Source organism: Hyla sarda, chromosome 2 (assembly GCF_029499605.1).
Source record: "Hyla sarda isolate aHylSar1 chromosome 2, aHylSar1.hap1, whole genome shotgun sequence".
Lineage (NCBI taxonomy): Eukaryota > Metazoa > Chordata > Amphibia > Anura > Hylidae > Hyla > Hyla sarda.
Window position 1 is genome coordinate 341732107 of NC_079190.1, and position 17197 is coordinate 341749303.

Below are 17197 nucleotides of genomic sequence, written 5' to 3' on the forward strand. Positions count from 1 at the left end.
TGAAAAACTATTTTGTTTTTACTGACATTTGACACAACCTTTTTGTTTCACAACTCAAACTCGGAACTTTTGAAAAGGATCTCGGCTTCAGTTAAAAGGTTAAACAGTATAGGTGGGAAAAATCTGAAAATCCTAATTGTTAGGGCTATACTTTCAGAGATCATTTCTAAAGTCTTTGAAGGGAGAAATGTGGCTGAAAGAGTCCAAGCTCGCTTTCCACAATGATGAGATTTAGAGCTTTCTTCTGAGCATGAAAGCGGTTGACAACATTGCAGTTTTGCAATGGTTGTCTGCTTTTGATGACTGTGTTCTTCTTTTTTTCAAAAGAAGTAATAGAAGAAAGTTCTTTCAGAGTGGTGAGTGTAGTATGTAACACCAAGTTATGTTAAATTAAAGTGTTAAACCATGCATTTCAATTCTCTACAGTGTTACTTGCTTTATCTCCTTTTTTAATCTACAGTTAACCATATAATAAACTTAAGAAAGTTTTGTATTTTTGAGCTAAAGCTCACGAGGCTGCTATAAATTTTTTTAGTACAAAAGTATCAAAACTCAGGTAACATATGCCCTAAGTCCGGTTTTATGATTGTAGGAAAGAGATGTTGTGGCATGACAAATATTTTATACTTTTTTTATGTTGAGATTTTCTTTAGTAAGGCTGGCTTAACATCTGGAATAGTTGAACTCAGCCTAGATCTCGACGCAACTGATGACAACATGTACTCTATCATACTCATGTTTGAAGGATTTCCATATAAACCTTCAACATACTTTGAAAAACTATTTTGTTTTTACTGACATTTGACACAACCTTTTTGTTTCACAACTTAAACTCGGAACTTTTGAAAATGATCTCAGCTTCAGTTAAAAGGTTAAACCGTATAGGTGTGAAAAATCTGAAAATCCTAATTGTTAGGGCTATACTTTCAGGGATCATTTCTAAAGTCTTTGAAGGGAGAAATGTGGCTGAAAGAGTCCAAGCTCACTATCCACAATGATGAGATTTAGAGCTTTCTTCTGAGCATGAAAGCGTTTGACAACATTGCATTTTTGCAATGGTTGTCTGCTTTTGATGACTGTGTTCTTCTTTTTTTCAAAAGAAGTAATAGAAGAAAGTTCTTTCAGAGTGGTGAGTGTAGTATGTAACACCAAGTTATGTTAAATTAAAGTGTTAAACCATGTGTTTCAATTCTCTACTGTGTTACTTGCTCTATCTTCTTATTTTAATCTACAGTTAACCATATAATAAACTTAAGAAAGTTTTGTATTTTTGAACCAAAGCTCAGGAGGCTGCTATAAAGTTTTTTTTAGTACAAAAGTGTCAAAACTCAGGTAACATATGCCCTAAGTCCGGTTTTTTGATTGTAGGAAAGAGATGTTGTGGCATGACAAATATTTTATACTTTTTTATGTTGAGATTTTCTTTAGTAAGGCTGGGTTAACATCTGGAATAGTTGAACTCAGCCTAGATCTCGACGCAACTGATGACAACATGTACTCTATCATACTCATGTTTAAAGGATTTCATTGATTTCCATATAAACCTTCAACATACTTTTAAAAACTATTTTGTTTTTACTGACATTTGACACAACCTTTTTGTTTCACAACTCAAACTCGGAACTTTTGAAAATTATCTCAGCTTCAGTTAAAAGGTTAAAACGTATAGGTGGGAAAAATCTGAAAATCCTAATTGTTAGGGCTATACTTTCAGGGATCATTTCTAAAGTCTTTGAAGGGAGAAATGTGGCTGAAAGAGTCCAAGCTCACCATCCACAATGATGAGATCTAGAGCTTTCTTCTGAGCATGAAAGCGGTTGACAACATTGCAGTTTAGCAATGGTTGTCTGCTTTTGATGACTGTGTTCTTCTTTTTTTCAAAAGAAGTAATAGAAGAAAGTTCTTTCAGAGTGGTGAGTGTAGTATGTAACACCAAGTTATGTTAAATTAAAGTGTTAAACCATGCATTTCAATTCTCTACAGTGTTACTTGCTTTATCTTCTTTTTTAATCTACAGTTAACCATATAATAAACTTAAGAAAGTTTTGTATTTTTGAGCTAAAGCTCACGAGGCTGCTATAAATTTTTTTAGTACAAAAGTATCAAAACTCAGGTAACATATGCCCTGAGTCCGGTTTTATGATTGTAGGAAAGAGATGTTGTGGCATGACAAATATTTTATACTTTGTTTATGTTGAGATTTTCTTTAGTAAGGCTGGGTTAACATCTGGAATAGTTGAACTCAGCCTAGATCTCGACGCAACTGATGACAACATGTACTCTATCATACTCATATTTGAAGGATTTCCATATAAACCTTCAACATACTTTGAAAAACTATTTTGTTTTTACTGACATTTGACACAACCTTTTTGTTTCACAACTCAAACTCGGAACTTTTGAAAATGATCTCAGCTTCAGTTAAAAGGTTAAACCGTATAGGTGTGAAAAATCTGAAAATCCTAATTGTTAGGGCTATACTTTCAGGGATCATTTCTAAAGTCTTTGAAGGGAGAAATGTGGCTGAAAGAGTCCAAGCTCACTATCCACAATGATGAGATTTTGAGCTTTCTTCTGAGCATGAAAGCGGTTGACAACATTGCAGTTTTACAATGGTTGGCTGCTTTTGATGACTGTGTTCTTCTTTTTTTCAAAAGAAGTAATAGAAGAAAGTTCTTTCAGAGTGGTGAGTGTAGTATGTAACACCAAGTTATGTTAATTTAAAGTGTTAAACCATGTGTTTCAATTCTCTACTGTGTTACTTGCTCTATCTTCTTTTTTTAATCTACAGTTAACCATATAATAAACTTAAGAAAGTTTTGTATTTTTGAACCAAAGCTCACGAGGCTGCTATAAAGTTTTTTTTATTACAAAAGTATCAAAACTCAGGTAACATATGCCCTGAGTCCGGTTTTTTGATTGTAGGAAAGAGATGTTGTGGCATGACAAATATTTTATACGTTTTTTATGTTGAGATTTTCTTTAGTAAGGCTGGGTTAACATCTGGAATAGTTGAACTCAGCCTAGATCTCGACGCAACTGATGACAACATGTACTCTATCATACTCATGTTTAAAGGATTTCATTGATTTCCATATAAACCTTCAACATACTTTGAAAAACTATTTTGTTTTTACTGACATTTGACACAACCTTTTTGTTTCACAACTCAAACTCGGAACTTTAGAAAATGCTCTCAGCTTCAGTTAAAAGGTTAAACCGTATAGGTGGGAAAAATCTGAAAATCCTAATTGTTAGGGCTATACTTTCAGGGATCATTTCTAAAGTCTTTGAAGGGAGAAATGTGGCTGAAAGAGTCCAAGCTCACTATCCACAATGATGAGATTTAGAGCTTTCTTCTGAGCATGAAAGCGGTTGACAACATTGGAGTTTTGCAATGGTTGTCTGCTTTTGATGACTGTGTTCTTCTTTTTTTCAAAAGAAGTAATAGAAGAAAGTTCTTTCAGAGTGGTGAGTGTAGTATATAACACCAAGTTATGTTAAATTAAAGTGTTAAACCATGTGTTTCAATTCTCTACTGTGTTACTTGCTCTTTCTTCTTTTTTTAATCTACAGCTAACCATATAATAAACTTAAGAAAGTTTTGTATTTTTGAACCAAAGCTCACGAGGCTGCTATAAAGTTTTTTTTATTACAAAAGTATCAAAACTCAGGTAACATATGCCCTGAGTCCGGTTTTTTGATTGTAGGAAAGAGATGTTGTGGCATGACAAATATTTTATACTTTTTTAATGTTGAGATTTTCTTTAGTAAGGCTGGGTTAACATCTGGAATAGTTGAACTCAGCCTAGATCTCGACGCAACTGATGACAACATGTACTCTATCATACTCATGTTTAAAGGATTTCATTGATTTCCATATAAACCTTCAACATACTTTGAAAAACTATTTTGTTTTTACTGACATTTGACACAACCTTTTTGTTTCACAACTCAAACTCGGAACTTTTGAAAATGATCTCAGCTTCAGTTAAAAGGTTAAACCGTATAGGTGGGAAAAATCTGAAAATCCTAATTGTTAGGGCTTTACTTTCAGGGATCATTTCTAAAGTCTTTGAAGGGAGAAATGTGGCTGAAAGAGTCCAAGCTCACTATCCACAATGATGAGATTTAGAGCTTTCTTCTGAGCATGAAAGCGGTTGACAACATTGCAGTTTTGCAATGGTTGTCTGCTTTTGATGACTGTGTTCTTCTTTTTTTCAAAAGAAGTAATAGAAGAAAGTTCTTTCAGAGTGGTGAGTGTAGTATGTAACACCAAGTTATGTTAAATTATAGTGTTAAACCATGCGTTTCAATTCTCTACTGTGTTACTTGCTCTCTCTTCATTTTTTAATCTACAGTTAACCATATAATAAACTTAAGAAAGTTTAGTATTTTCGAGCCAAAGCTCACGAGGCTGCTATAAAGTTTTTTTTATTACAAAAGTATCAAAACTCAGGTAACATATGCCCTGAGTCCGGTTTTAAGATTGTAGGCAAGAGATGTTGTGGCATGACAAATATTTTATACTTTTTTTATGTTGAGATTTTCTTTAGTAAGGCTGGGTTAACATCTGGAATAGTTGAACTCAGCCTAGATCTCGACGCAACTGATGACAACATGTACTCTATCATACTCATGTTTAAAGGATTTCATTGATTTCCATATAAACCTTCAACATACTTTTAAAAACTATTTTGTTTTTACTGACATTTGACACAACCTTTTTGTTTCACAACTCAAACTCGGAACTTTTGAAAATTATCTCAGCTTCAGTTAAAAGGTTAAACCGTATAGGTGGGAAAAATCTGAAAATCCTAATTGTTAGGGCTATACTTTCAGGGATCATTTCTAAAGTCTTTGAAGGGAGAAATGTGGCTGAAAGAGTCCAAGCTCACCATCCACAATGATGAGATCTAGAGCTTTCTTCTGAGCATGAAAGCGGTTGACAACATTGCAGTTTAGCAATGGTTGTCTGCTTTTGATGACTGTGTTCTTCTTTTTTTCAAAAGAAGTAATAGAAGAAAGTTCTTTCAGAGTGGTGAGTGTAGTATGTAACACCAAGTTATGTTAAATTAAAGTGTTAAACCATGCATTTCAATTCTCTACAGTGTTACTTGCTTTATCTTCTTTTTTAATCTACAGTTAACCATATAATAAACTTAAGAAAGTTTTGTATTTTTGAGCTAAAGCTCACGAGGCTGCTATAAATTTTTTTAGTACAAAAGTATCAAAACTCAGGTAACATATGCCCTGAGTCCGGTTTTATGATTGTAGGAAAGAGATGTTGTGGCATGACAAATATTTTATACTTTTTTTATGTTGAGATTTTCTTTAGTAAGGCTGGGTTAACATCTGGAATAGTTGAACTCAGCCTAGATCTCGACGCAACTGATGACAACATGTACTCTATCATACTCATGTTTAAAGGATTTCCATATAAACCTTCACATACTTTGAAAAACTATTTTGTTTTTACTGACATTTGACACAACCTTTTTGTTTCACAACTCAAACTCGGAACTTTAGAAAATGCTCTCAGCTTCAGTTAAAAGGTTAAACCGTATAGGTGGGAAAAATCTGAAAATCCTAATTGTTAGGGCTATACTTTCAGGGATCATTTCTAAAGTCTTTGAAGGGAGAAATGTGGCTGAAAGAGTCCAAGCTCATTATCCACAATGATGAGATTTAGAGCTTTCTTCTGAGCATGAAAGCGGTTGACAACATTGCAGTTTTGCAATGGTTGTCTGCTTTTGATGACTGTGTTCTTCTTTTTTTCAAAAGAAGTAATAGAAGAAAGTTCTTTCAGAGTGGTGAGTGTAGTATGTAACACCAAGTTATGTTAAATTAAAGTGTTAAACCATGCATTTCAATTCTCTACAGTGTTACTTGCTTTATCTTCTTTTTTAATCTACAGTTAACCATATAATAAACTTAAGAAAGTTTTGTATTTTTGAGCTAAAGCTCACGAGGCTGCTATAATTGTTTTTTAGTACAAAAGTATCAAAACTCAGGTAACATATGCCCTGAGTCTGGTTTTATGATTGTAGGAAAGAGATGTTGTGGCATGACAAATATTTTATACTTTTTTTATGTTGAGATTTTCTTTAGTAAGGCTGGGTTAACATCTGGAATAGTTGAACTCAGCCTAGATCTTGACGCAACTGATGACAACATGTACTCTATCATACTCATGTTTAAAGGATTTCATTGATTTCCATATAAACCTTCAACATACTTTGAAAAACTATTTTGTTTTTACTGACATTTGACACAACCTTTTTGTTTCACAACTCAAACTCGGAACTTTTGAAAAGGATCTCGGCTTCAGTTAAAAGGTTAAACCGTATAGGTGGGAAAAATCTGAAAATCCTAATTGTTAGGGCTATACTTTCAGGGATCATTTCTAAAGTCTTTGAAGGGAGAAATGTGGCTGAAAGAGTCCAAGCTCACTATCCACAATGATGAGATTTAGAGCTTTCTTCTGAGCATGAAAGCGTTTGACAACATTGCATTTTTGCAATGGTTGTCTGCTTTTGATGACTGTGTTCTTCTTTTTTTCAAAAGAAGTAATAGAAGAAAGTTCTTTCAGAGTGGTGAGTGTAGTATGTAACACCAAGTTATGTTAATTTAAAGTGTTAAACCATGTGTTTCAATTCTCTACTGTGTTACTTGCTCTATCTTCTTTTTTTAATCTACAGTTAACCATATAATAAACTTAAGAAAGTTTTGTATTTTTGAACCAAAGCTCACGAGGCTGCTATAAAGTTTTTTTTATTACAAAAGTATCAAAACTCAGGTAACATATGCCCTGAGTCCGGTTTTTTGATTGTAGGAAAGAGATGTTGTGGCATGACAAATATTTTATACTTTTTTTATGTTGAGATTTTCTTTAGTAAGGCTGGGTTAACATCTGGAATAGTTGAACTCAGCCTAGATCTCGACGCAACTGATGACAACATGTACTCTATCATACTCATGTTTAAAGGATTTCATTGATTTCCATATAAACCTTCAACATACTTTGAAAAACTATTTTGTTTTTACTGACATTTGACACAACCTTTTTGTTTCACAACTTAAACTCGGAACTTTTGAAAATGATCTCAGCTTCAGTTAAAAGGTTAAACCGTATAGGTGTGAAAAATCTGAAAATCCTAATTGTTAGGGCTATACTTTCAGGGATCATTTCTAAAGTCTTTGAAGGGAGAAATGTGGCTGAAAGAGTCCAAGCTCACTATCCACAATGATGAGATTTAGAGCTTTCTTCTGAGCATGAAAGCGTTTGACAACATTGCATTTTTGCAATGGTTGTCTGCTTTTGATGACTGTGTTCTTCTTTTTTTCAAAAGAAGTAATAGAAGAAAGTTCTTTCAGAGTGGTGAGTGTAGTATGTAACACCAAGTTATGTTAAATTAAAGTGTTAAACCATGTGTTTCAATTCTCTACTGTGTTACTTGATCTATCTTCTTATTTTAATCTACAGTTAACCATATAATGAACTTAAGAAAGTTTTGTATTTTTGAACCAAAGCTCAGGAGGCTGCTATAAAGTTTTTTTTAGTACAAAAGTGTCAAAACTCAGGTAACATATGCCCTAAGTCCGGTTTTTTGATTGTAGGAAAGAGATGTTGTGGCATGACAAATATTTTATACTTTTTTATGTTGAGATTTTCTTTAGTAAGGCTGGGTTAACATCTGGAATAGTTGAACTCAGCCTAGATCTCGACGCAACTGATGACAACATGTACTCTATCATACTCATGTTTAAAGGATTTCATTGATTTCCATATAAACCTTCAACATACTTTGAAAAACTATTTTGTTTTTACTGACATTTGACACAACCTTTTTGTTTCACAACTCAAACTCGGAACTTTTGAAAAGGATCTCGGCTTCAGTTAAAAGGTTAAACCGTATAGGTGGGAAAAATATGAAAATCCTAATTGTTAGGGCTATACTTTCAGAGATCATTTCTAAAGTCTTTGAAGGGAGAAATGTGGCTGAAAGAGTCCAAGCTCACTATCCACAATGATGAGATTTAGAGCTTTCTTCTGAGCATGAAAGCGGTTGACAACATTGCAGTTTTGCAATGGTTGTCTGCTTTTGATGGCTGTGTTCTTCTTTTTTTCAAAAGAAGTAATAGAAGAAAGTTCTTTCAGAGTGGTGAGTGTAGTATGTAACACCAAGTTATGTTAAATTAAAGTGTTAAACCATGCTTTTCAATTCTCTACAGTGTTACTTGCTTTATCTTCTTTTTTAATCTACAGTTAACCATATAATAAACTTAAGAAAGTTTTGTATTTTTGAGCCAAAGCTCAGGAGGCTGCTATAAAGTTTTTTTTTAGTACAAAGGTATCAAAACTCAGGTAACATATGCCCTGAGTCCGGTTTTTTGATTGTAGGAAAGAGATGTTGTGGCATGACAAATATTTTATACTTTTTTTATGTTGAGATTTTCTTTAGTAAGGCTGGGTTAACATCTGGAATAGTTGAACTCAGCCTAGATCTCGACGCAACTGATGACAACATGTACTCTATCATACTCATGTTTAAAGGATTTCATTGATTTCCATATAAACCTTCAACATACTTTGAAAAACTATTTTGTTTTTACTGACATTTGACACAACCTTTTTGTTTCACAACTCAAACTCGGAACTTTTGAAAAGGATCTCGGCTTCAGTTAAAAGGTTAAACAGTATAGGTGGGAAAAATCTGAAAATCCTAATTGTTAGGGCTATACTTTCAGGGATCATTTCTAAAGTCTTTAAAGGGAGAAATGTGGCTGAAAGAGTCCAAGCTCACTATCCACAATGATGAGATTTAGAGCTTTCTTCTGAGCATGAAAGCGGTTGACAACATTGCAGTTTTGCAATGGTTGTCTGCTTTTGATGACTGTGTTCTTCTTTTTTTCAAAAGAAGTAATAGAAGAAAGTTCTTTCAGAGTGGTGAGTGTAGTATGTAACACCAAGTTATGTTAAATTAAAGTGTTAAACCATGCATTTCAATTCTCTACAGTGTTACTTGCTCTATCTTCTTTTTTAATCTACAGTTAACCATATAATAAACTTAAGAAAGTTTTGTATTTTTGAACCAAAGCTCACGAGGCTGCTATAAAGTTTTTTTCATTACAAAAGTATCAAAACTCAGGTAACATATGCCCTGAGTCCGGTTTTATGATTGTAGGAAAGAGATGTTGTGGCATGACAAATATTTTATACTTTTTTTATGTTGAGATTTTCTTTAGTAAGGCTGGGTTAACATCTGGAATAGTTGAACTCAGCCTAGATCTCGACGCAACTGATGACAACATGTACTCTATCATACTCATGTTTAAAGGATTTCATTGATTTCCATATAAACCTTCAACATACTTTGAAAAACTATTTTGTTTTTACTGACATTTGACACAACCTTTTTGTTTCACAACTCAAACTCGGAACTTTTGAAAAGGATCTCGGCTTCAGTTAAAAGGTTAAACAGTATAGGTGGGAAAAATCTGAAAATCCTAATTGTTAGGGCTATACTTTCAGAGATCATTTCTAAAGTCTTTGAAGGGAGAAATGTGGCTGAAAGAGTCCAAGCTCACTTTCCACAATGATGAGATTTAGAGCTTTCTTCTGAGCATGAAAGCGGTTGACAACATTGCAGTTTTGCAATGGTTGTCTGCTTTTGATGACTGTGTTCTTCTTTTTTTCAAAAGAAGTAATAGAAGAAAGTTCTTTCAGAGTGGTGAGTGTAGTATGTAACACCAAGTTATGTTAAATTAAAGTGTTAAACCATGCATTTCAATTCTCTACAGTGTTACTTGCTTTATCTTCTTTTTTAATCTACAGTTAACCATATAATAAACTTAAGAAAGTTTTGTATTTTTGAGCTAAAGCTCACGAGGCTGCTATAAATTTTTTTAGTACAAAAGTATCAAAACTCAGGTAACATATGCCCTAAGTCCGGTTTTATGATTGTAGGAAAGAGATGTTGTGGCATGACAAATATTTTATACTTTTTTTATGTTGAGATTTTCTTTAGTAAGGCTGGCTTAACATCTGGAATAGTTGAACTCAGCCTAGATCTCGACGCAACTGATGACAACATGTACTCTATCATACTCATGTTTGAAGGATTTCCATATAAACCTTCAACATACTTTGAAAAACTATTTTGTTTTTACTGACATTTGACACAACCTTTTTGTTTCACAACTTAAACTCGGAACTTTTGAAAATGATCTCAGCTTCAGTTAAAAGGTTAAACCGTATAGGTGTGAAAAATCTGAAAATCCTAATTGTTAGGGCTATACTTTCAGGGATCATTTCTAAAGTCTTTGAAGGGAGAAATGTGGCTGAAAGAGTCCAAGCTCACTATCCACAATGATGAGATTTAGAGCTTTCTTCTGAGCATGAAAGCGTTTGACAACATTGCATTTTTGCAATGGTTGTCTGCTTTTGATGACTGTGTTCTTCTTTTTTTCAAAAGAAGTAATAGAAGAAAGTTCTTTCAGAGTGGTGAGTGTAGTATGTAACACCAAGTTATGTTAAATTAAAGTGTTAAACCATGTGTTTCAATTCTCTACTGTGTTACTTGCTCTATCTTCTTATTTTAATCTACAGTTAACCATATAATGAACTTAAGAAAGTTTTGTATTTTTGAACCAAAGCTCAGGAGGCTGCTATAAAGTTTTTTTTAGTACAAAAGTGTCAAAACTCAGGTAACATATGCCCTAAGTCCGGTTTTTTGATTGTAGGAAAGAGATGTTGTGGCATGACAAATATTTTATACTTTTTTATGTTGAGATTTTCTTTAGTAAGGCTGGGTTAACATCTGGAATAGTTGAACTCAGCCTAGATCTCGACGCAACTGATGACAACATGTACTCTATCATACTCATGTTTAAAGGATTTCATTGATTTCCATATAAACCTTCAACATACTTTGAAAAACTATTTTGTTTTTACTGACATTTGACACAACCTTTTTGTTTCACAACTCAAACTCGGAACTTTTGAAAAGGATCTCGGCTTCAGTTAAAAGGTTAAACCGTATAGGTGGGAAAAATCTGAAAATCCTAATTGTTAGGGCTATACTTTCAGAGATCATTTCTAAAGTCTTTGAAGGGAGAAATGTGGCTGAAAGATTCCAAGCTCACTATCCACAATGATGAGATTTAGAGCTTTCTTCTGAGCATGAAAGCGGTTGACAACATTGCAGTTTTGCAATGGTTGTCTGCTTTTGATGACTGTGTTCTTCTTTTTTTCAAAAGAAGTAATAGAAGAAAGTTCTTTCAGAGTGGTGAGTGTAGTATGTAACACCAAGTTATGTTAAATTAAAGTGTTAAACCATGCATTTCAATTCTCTACAGTGTTACTTGCTTTATCTTCTTTTTTAATCTACAGTTAACCATATAATAAACTTAAGAAAGTTTTGTATTTTTGAGCTAAAGCTCACGAGGCTGCTATAAATTTTTTTAGTACAAAAGTATCAAAACTCAGGTAACATATGCCCTAAGTCCGGTTTTATGATTGTAGGAAAGAGATGTTGTGGCATGACAAATATTTTATACTTTTTTTATGTTGAGATTTTCTTTAGTAAGGCTGGCTTAACATCTGGAATAGTTGAACTCAGCCTAGATCTCGACGCAACTGATGACAACATGTACTCTATCATACTCATGTTTGAAGGATTTCCATATAAACCTTCAACATACTTTGAAAAACTATTTTGTTTTTACTGACATTTGACACAACCTTTTTGTTTCACAACTTAAACTCGGAACTTTTGAAAATGATCTCAGCTTCAGTTAAAAGGTTAAACCGTATAGGTGTGAAAAATCTGAAAATCCTAATTGTTAGGGCTATACTTTCAGGGATCATTTCTAAAGTCTTTGAAGGGAGAAATGTGGCTGAAAGAGTCCAAGCTCACTTTCCACAATGATGAGATTTAGAGCTTTCTTCTGAGCATGAAAGCGTTTGACAACATTGCATTTTTGCAATGGTTGTCTGCTTTTGATGACTGTGTTCTTCTTTTTTTCAAAAGAAGTAATAGAAGAAAGTTCTTTCAGAGTGGTGAGTGTAGTATGTAACACCAAGTTATGTTAAATTAAAGTGTTAAACCATGTGTTTCAATTCTCTACTGTGTTACTTGCTCTATCTTCTTATTTTAATCTACAGTTAACCATATAATGAACTTAAGAAAGTTTTGTATTTTTGAACCAAAGCTCAGGAGGCTGCTATAAAGTTTTTTTTAGTACAAAAGTGTCAAAACTCAGGTAACATATGCCCTAAGTCCGGTTTTTTGATTGTAGGAAAGAGATGTTGTGGCATGACAAATATTTTATACTTTTTTATGTTGAGATTTTCTTTAGTAAGGCTGGGTTAACATCTGGAATAGTTGAACTCAGCCTAGATCTCGACGCAACTGATGACAACATGTACTCTATCATACTCATGTTTAAAGGATTTCATTGATTTCCATATAAACCTTCAACATACTTTGAAAAACTATTTTGTTTTTACTGACATTTGACACAACCTTTTTGTTTCACAACTCAAACTCGGAACTTTTGAAAAGGATCTCGGCTTCAGTTAAAAGGTTAAACCGTATAGGTGGGAAAAATCTGAAAATCCTAATTTTATAGGGCTATACTTTCAGAGATCATTTCTAAAGTCTTTGAAGGGAGAAATGTGGCTGAAAGATTCCAAGCTCACTATCCACAATGATGAGATTTAGAGCTTTCTTCTGAGCATGAAAGCGGTTGACAACATTGCAGTTTTGCAATGGTTGTCTGCTTTTGATGGCTGTGTTCTTCTTTTTTTCAAAAGAAGTAATAGAAGAAAGTTCTTTCAGAGTGGTGAGTGTAGTATGTAACACCAAGTTATGTTAAATTAAAGTGTTAAACCATGCTTTTCAATTCTCTACAGTGTTACTTGCTTTATCTTCTTTTTTAATCTACAGTTAACCATATAATAAACTTAAGAAAGTTTTGTATTTTTGAGCCAAAGCTCAGGAGGCTGCTATAAAGTTTTTTTTTAGTACAAAGGTATCAAAACTCAGGTAACATATGCCCTGAGTCCGGTTTTTTGATTGTAGGAAAGAGATGTTGTGGCATGACAAATATTTTATACTTTTTTTATGTTGAGATTTTCTTTAGTAAGGCTGGGTTAACATCTGGAATAGTTGAACTCAGCCTAGATCTCGACGCAACTGATGACAACATGTACTCTATCATACTCATGTTTAAAGGATTTCATTGATTTCCATATAAACCTTCAACATACTTTGAAAAACTATTTTGTTTTTACTGACATTTGACACAACCTTTTTGTTTCACAACTCAAACTCGGAACTTTTGAAAAGGATCTCGGCTTCAGTTAAAAGGTTAAACAGTATAGGTGGGAAAAATCTGAAAATCCTAATTGTTAGGGCTATACTTTCAGAGATCATTTCTAAAGTCTTTGAAGGGAGAAATGTGGCTGAAAGAGTCCAAGCTCACTTTCCACAATGATGAGATTTAGAGCTTTCTTCTGAGCATGAAAGCGGTTGACAACATTGCAGTTTTGCAATGGTTGTCTGCTTTTGATGACTGTGTTCTTCTTTTTTTCAAAAGAAGTAATAGAAGAAAGTTCTTTCAGAGTGGTGAGTGTAGTATGTAACACCAAGTTATGTTAAATTAAAGTGTTAAACCATGCATTTCAATTCTCTACAGTGTTACTTGCTTTATCTTCTTTTTTAATCTACAGTTAACCATATAATAAACTTAAGAAAGTTTTGTATTTTTGAGCTAAAGCTCACGAGGCTGCTATAAATTTTTTTAGTACAAAAGTATCAAAACTCAGGTAACATATGCCCTAAGTCCGGTTTTATGATTGTAGGAAAGAGATGTTGTGGCATGACAAATATTTTATACTTTTTTTATGTTGAGATTTTCTTTAGTAAGGCTGGCTTAACATCTGGAATAGTTGAACTCAGCCTAGATCTCGACGCAACTGATGACAACATGTACTCTATCATACTCATGTTTGAAGGATTTCCATATAAACCTTCAACATACTTTGAAAAACTATTTTGTTTTTACTGACATTTGACACAACCTTTTTGTTTCACAACTTAAACTCGGAACTTTTGAAAATGATCTCAGCTTCAGTTAAAAGGTTAAACCGTATAGGTGTGAAAAATCTGAAAATCCTAATTGTTAGGGCTATACTTTCAGGGATCATTTCTAAAGTCTTTGAAGGGAGAAATGTGGCTGAAAGAGTCCAAGCTCACTATCCACAATGATGAGATTTAGAGCTTTCTTCTGAGCATGAAAGCGTTTGACAACATTGCATTTTTGCAATGGTTGTCTGCTTTTGATGACTGTGTTCTTCTTTTTTTCAAAAGAAGTAATAGAAGAAAGTTCTTTCAGAGTGGTGAGTGTAGTATGTAACACCAAGTTATGTTAAATTAAAGTGTTAAACCATGTGTTTCAATTCTCTACTGTGTTACTTGCTCTATCTTCTTATTTTAATCTACAGTTAACCATATAATAAACTTAAGAAAGTTTTGTATTTTTGAACCAAAGCTCAGGAGGCTGCTATAAAGTTTTTTTTAGTACAAAAGTGTCAAAACTCAGGTAACATATGCCCTAAGTCCGGTTTTTTGATTGTAGGAAAGAGATGTTGTGGCATGACAAATATTTTATACTTTTTTATGTTGAGATTTTCTTTAGTAAGGCTGGGTTAACATCTGGAATAGTTGAACTCAGCCTAGATCTCGACGCAACTGATGACAACATGTACTCTATCATACTCATGTTTAAAGGATTTCATTGATTTCCATATAAACCTTCAACATACTTTTAAAAACTATTTTGTTTTTACTGACATTTGACACAACCTTTTTGTTTCACAACTCAAACTCGGAACTTTTGAAAATTATCTCAGCTTCAGTTAAAAGGTTAAACCGTATAGGTGGGAAAAATCTGAAAATCCTAATTGTTAGGGCTATACTTTCAGGGATCATTTCTAAAGTCTTTGAAGGGAGAAATGTGGCTGAAAGAGTCCAAGCTCACCATCCACAATGATGAGATCTAGAGCTTTCTTCTGAGCATGAAAGCGGTTGACAACATTGCAGTTTAGCAATGGTTGTCTGCTTTTGATGACTGTGTTCTTCTTTTTTTCAAAAGAAGTAATAGAAGAAAGTTCTTTCAGAGTGGTGAGTGTAGTATGTAACACCAAGTTATGTTAAATTAAAGTGTTAAACCATGCATTTCAATTCTCTACAGTGTTACTTGCTTTATCTTCTTTTTTAATCTACAGTTAACCATATAATAAACTTAAGAAAGTTTTGTATTTTTGAGCTAAAGCTCACGAGGCTGCTATAAATTTTTTTAGTACAAAAGTATCAAAACTCAGGTAACATATGCCCTGAGTCCGGTTTTATGATTGTAGGAAAGAGATGTTGTGGCATGACAAATATTTTATACTTTTTTTATGTTGAGATTTTCTTTAGTAAGGCTGGGTTAACATCTGGAATAGTTGAACTCAGCCTAGATCTCGACGCAACTGATGACAACATGTACTCTATCATACTCATATTTGAAGGATTTCCATATAAACCTTCAACATACTTTGAAAAACTATTTTGTTTTTACTGACATTTGACACAACCTTTTTGTTTCACAACTCAAACTCGGAACTTTTGAAAATGATCTCAGCTTCAGTTAAAAGGTTAAACCGTATAGGTGTGAAAAATCTGAAAATCCTAATTGTTAGGGCTATACTTTCAGGGATCATTTCTAAAGTCTTTGAAGGGAGAAATGTGGCTGAAAGAGTCCAAGCTCACTATCCACAATGATGAGATTTAGAGCTTTCTTCTGAGCATGAAAGCGGTTGACAACATTGCAGTTTTACAATGGTTGGCTGCTTTTGATGACTGTGTTCTTCTTTTTTTCAAAAGAAGTAATAGAAGAAAGTTCTTTCAGAGTGGTGAGTGTAGTATGTAACACCAAGTTATGTTAATTTAAAGTGTTAAACCATGTGTTTCAATTCTCTACTGTGTTACTTGCTCTATCTTCTTTTTTTAATCTACAGTTAACCATATAATAAACTTAAGAAAGTTTTGTATTTTTGAACCAAAGCTCACGAGGCTGCTATAAAGTTTTTTTTATTACAAAAGTATCAAAACTCAGGTAACATATGCCCTGAGTCCGGTTTTTTGATTGTAGGAAAGAGATGTTGTGGCATGACAAATATTTTATACGTTTTTTATGTTGAGATTTTCTTTAGTAAGGCTGGGTTAACATCTGGAATAGTTGAACTCAGCCTAGATCTCGACGCAACTGATGACAACATGTACTCTATCATACTCATGTTTAAAGGATTTCATTGATTTCCATATAAACCTTCAACATACTTTGAAAAACTATTTTGTTTTTACTGACATTTGACACAACCTTTTTGTTTCACAACTCAAACTCGGAACTTTAGAAAATGCTCTCAGCTTCAGTTAAAAGGTTAAACCGTATAGGTGGGAAAAATCTGAAAATCCTAATTGTTAGGGCTATACTTTCAGGGATCATTTCTAAAGTCTTTGAAGGGAGAAATGTGGCTGAAAGAGTCCAAGCTCACTATCCACAATGATGAGATTTAGAGCTTTCTTCTGAGCATGAAAGCGGTTGACAACATTGGAGTTTTGCAATGGTTGTCTGCTTTTGATGACTGTGTTCTTCTTTTTTTCAAAAGAAGTAATAGAAGAAAGTTCTTTCCGAGTGGTGAGTGTAGTATGTAACACCAAGTTATGTTAAATTAAAGTGTTAAACCATGCATTTCAATTCTCTACAGTGTTACTTGCTCTATCTTCTTTTTTAATCTACAGTTAACCATATAATAAACTTAAGAAAGTTTTGTATTTTTGAGCCAAAGCTCAGGAGGCTGCTATAAAGTTTTTTTTAGTACAAAGGTATCAAAACTCAGGTAACATATGCCCTGAGTCCGGTTTTTTGATTGTAGGAAAGAGATGTTGTGGCATGACAAATATTTTATACTTTTTTTATGTTGAGATATTCTTTAGTAAGGCTGGGTTAACATCTGGAATAGTTTAACTCAGCCTAGATCTCGACGCAACTGATGACAACATGTACTCTATCATACTCATGTTTGAAGGATTTCCATATAAACCTTCAACATACTTTGAAAAACTATTTTGTTTTTACTGACATT

At 33.4% G+C, this 17197-nt stretch overlaps 22 non-coding genes across 22 annotated transcripts; all 22 read left to right on the forward strand.

Moving 5' to 3' along the window:
• The first annotated feature begins 141 nt into the window (after positions 1–141).
• LOC130358999 (small nucleolar RNA U3) lies at positions 142–358 on the forward strand. Its single transcript, XR_008889780.1, has one exon. It is a non-coding gene; the product is annotated as a small nucleolar RNA U3 (small nucleolar RNA).
• A 556-nt stretch (positions 359–914) lies between these two features.
• Positions 915–1131, forward strand: LOC130360205 (small nucleolar RNA U3). Its single transcript, XR_008890676.1, has one exon. It is a non-coding gene; the product is annotated as a small nucleolar RNA U3 (small nucleolar RNA).
• A 567-nt stretch (positions 1132–1698) lies between these two features.
• On the forward strand, positions 1699–1915 carry LOC130360134 (small nucleolar RNA U3). The gene has a single exon (XR_008890612.1). It is a non-coding gene; the product is annotated as a small nucleolar RNA U3 (small nucleolar RNA).
• Positions 1916–2471: 556 nt separating this feature from the next.
• Positions 2472–2688, forward strand: LOC130359143 (small nucleolar RNA U3). Its single transcript, XR_008889910.1, has one exon. It is a non-coding gene; the product is annotated as a small nucleolar RNA U3 (small nucleolar RNA).
• Positions 2689–3256: 568 nt separating this feature from the next.
• LOC130359004 (small nucleolar RNA U3) lies at positions 3257–3473 on the forward strand. The gene has a single exon (XR_008889785.1). It is a non-coding gene; the product is annotated as a small nucleolar RNA U3 (small nucleolar RNA).
• Positions 3474–4041: 568 nt separating this feature from the next.
• Positions 4042–4258, forward strand: LOC130358908 (small nucleolar RNA U3). The gene has a single exon (XR_008889700.1). It is a non-coding gene; the product is annotated as a small nucleolar RNA U3 (small nucleolar RNA).
• Positions 4259–4826: 568 nt separating this feature from the next.
• Positions 4827–5043, forward strand: LOC130360135 (small nucleolar RNA U3). Its single transcript, XR_008890613.1, has one exon. It is a non-coding gene; the product is annotated as a small nucleolar RNA U3 (small nucleolar RNA).
• A 555-nt stretch (positions 5044–5598) lies between these two features.
• Positions 5599–5815, forward strand: LOC130360110 (small nucleolar RNA U3). The gene has a single exon (XR_008890590.1). It is a non-coding gene; the product is annotated as a small nucleolar RNA U3 (small nucleolar RNA).
• Positions 5816–6381: 566 nt separating this feature from the next.
• On the forward strand, positions 6382–6598 carry LOC130360207 (small nucleolar RNA U3). The gene has a single exon (XR_008890677.1). It is a non-coding gene; the product is annotated as a small nucleolar RNA U3 (small nucleolar RNA).
• A 568-nt stretch (positions 6599–7166) lies between these two features.
• LOC130360208 (small nucleolar RNA U3) lies at positions 7167–7383 on the forward strand. The gene has a single exon (XR_008890678.1). It is a non-coding gene; the product is annotated as a small nucleolar RNA U3 (small nucleolar RNA).
• Positions 7384–7950: 567 nt separating this feature from the next.
• Positions 7951–8167, forward strand: LOC130359011 (small nucleolar RNA U3). Its single transcript, XR_008889791.1, has one exon. It is a non-coding gene; the product is annotated as a small nucleolar RNA U3 (small nucleolar RNA).
• Positions 8168–8739: 572 nt separating this feature from the next.
• On the forward strand, positions 8740–8952 carry LOC130360152 (small nucleolar RNA U3). Its single transcript, XR_008890626.1, has one exon. It is a non-coding gene; the product is annotated as a small nucleolar RNA U3 (small nucleolar RNA).
• Positions 8953–9519: 567 nt separating this feature from the next.
• On the forward strand, positions 9520–9736 carry LOC130358993 (small nucleolar RNA U3). Its single transcript, XR_008889775.1, has one exon. It is a non-coding gene; the product is annotated as a small nucleolar RNA U3 (small nucleolar RNA).
• A 556-nt stretch (positions 9737–10292) lies between these two features.
• LOC130360209 (small nucleolar RNA U3) lies at positions 10293–10509 on the forward strand. The gene has a single exon (XR_008890679.1). It is a non-coding gene; the product is annotated as a small nucleolar RNA U3 (small nucleolar RNA).
• A 567-nt stretch (positions 10510–11076) lies between these two features.
• LOC130358926 (small nucleolar RNA U3) lies at positions 11077–11293 on the forward strand. The gene has a single exon (XR_008889717.1). It is a non-coding gene; the product is annotated as a small nucleolar RNA U3 (small nucleolar RNA).
• Positions 11294–11849: 556 nt separating this feature from the next.
• On the forward strand, positions 11850–12066 carry LOC130359019 (small nucleolar RNA U3). Its single transcript, XR_008889799.1, has one exon. It is a non-coding gene; the product is annotated as a small nucleolar RNA U3 (small nucleolar RNA).
• A 568-nt stretch (positions 12067–12634) lies between these two features.
• LOC130359099 (small nucleolar RNA U3) lies at positions 12635–12851 on the forward strand. Its single transcript, XR_008889870.1, has one exon. It is a non-coding gene; the product is annotated as a small nucleolar RNA U3 (small nucleolar RNA).
• Positions 12852–13419: 568 nt separating this feature from the next.
• Positions 13420–13636, forward strand: LOC130358994 (small nucleolar RNA U3). The gene has a single exon (XR_008889776.1). It is a non-coding gene; the product is annotated as a small nucleolar RNA U3 (small nucleolar RNA).
• A 556-nt stretch (positions 13637–14192) lies between these two features.
• On the forward strand, positions 14193–14409 carry LOC130360210 (small nucleolar RNA U3). The gene has a single exon (XR_008890680.1). It is a non-coding gene; the product is annotated as a small nucleolar RNA U3 (small nucleolar RNA).
• A 567-nt stretch (positions 14410–14976) lies between these two features.
• On the forward strand, positions 14977–15193 carry LOC130360136 (small nucleolar RNA U3). Its single transcript, XR_008890614.1, has one exon. It is a non-coding gene; the product is annotated as a small nucleolar RNA U3 (small nucleolar RNA).
• A 556-nt stretch (positions 15194–15749) lies between these two features.
• On the forward strand, positions 15750–15966 carry LOC130359052 (small nucleolar RNA U3). The gene has a single exon (XR_008889828.1). It is a non-coding gene; the product is annotated as a small nucleolar RNA U3 (small nucleolar RNA).
• Positions 15967–16534: 568 nt separating this feature from the next.
• On the forward strand, positions 16535–16751 carry LOC130359012 (small nucleolar RNA U3). Its single transcript, XR_008889792.1, has one exon. It is a non-coding gene; the product is annotated as a small nucleolar RNA U3 (small nucleolar RNA).
• Positions 16752–17197: the final 446 nt, after the last annotated feature.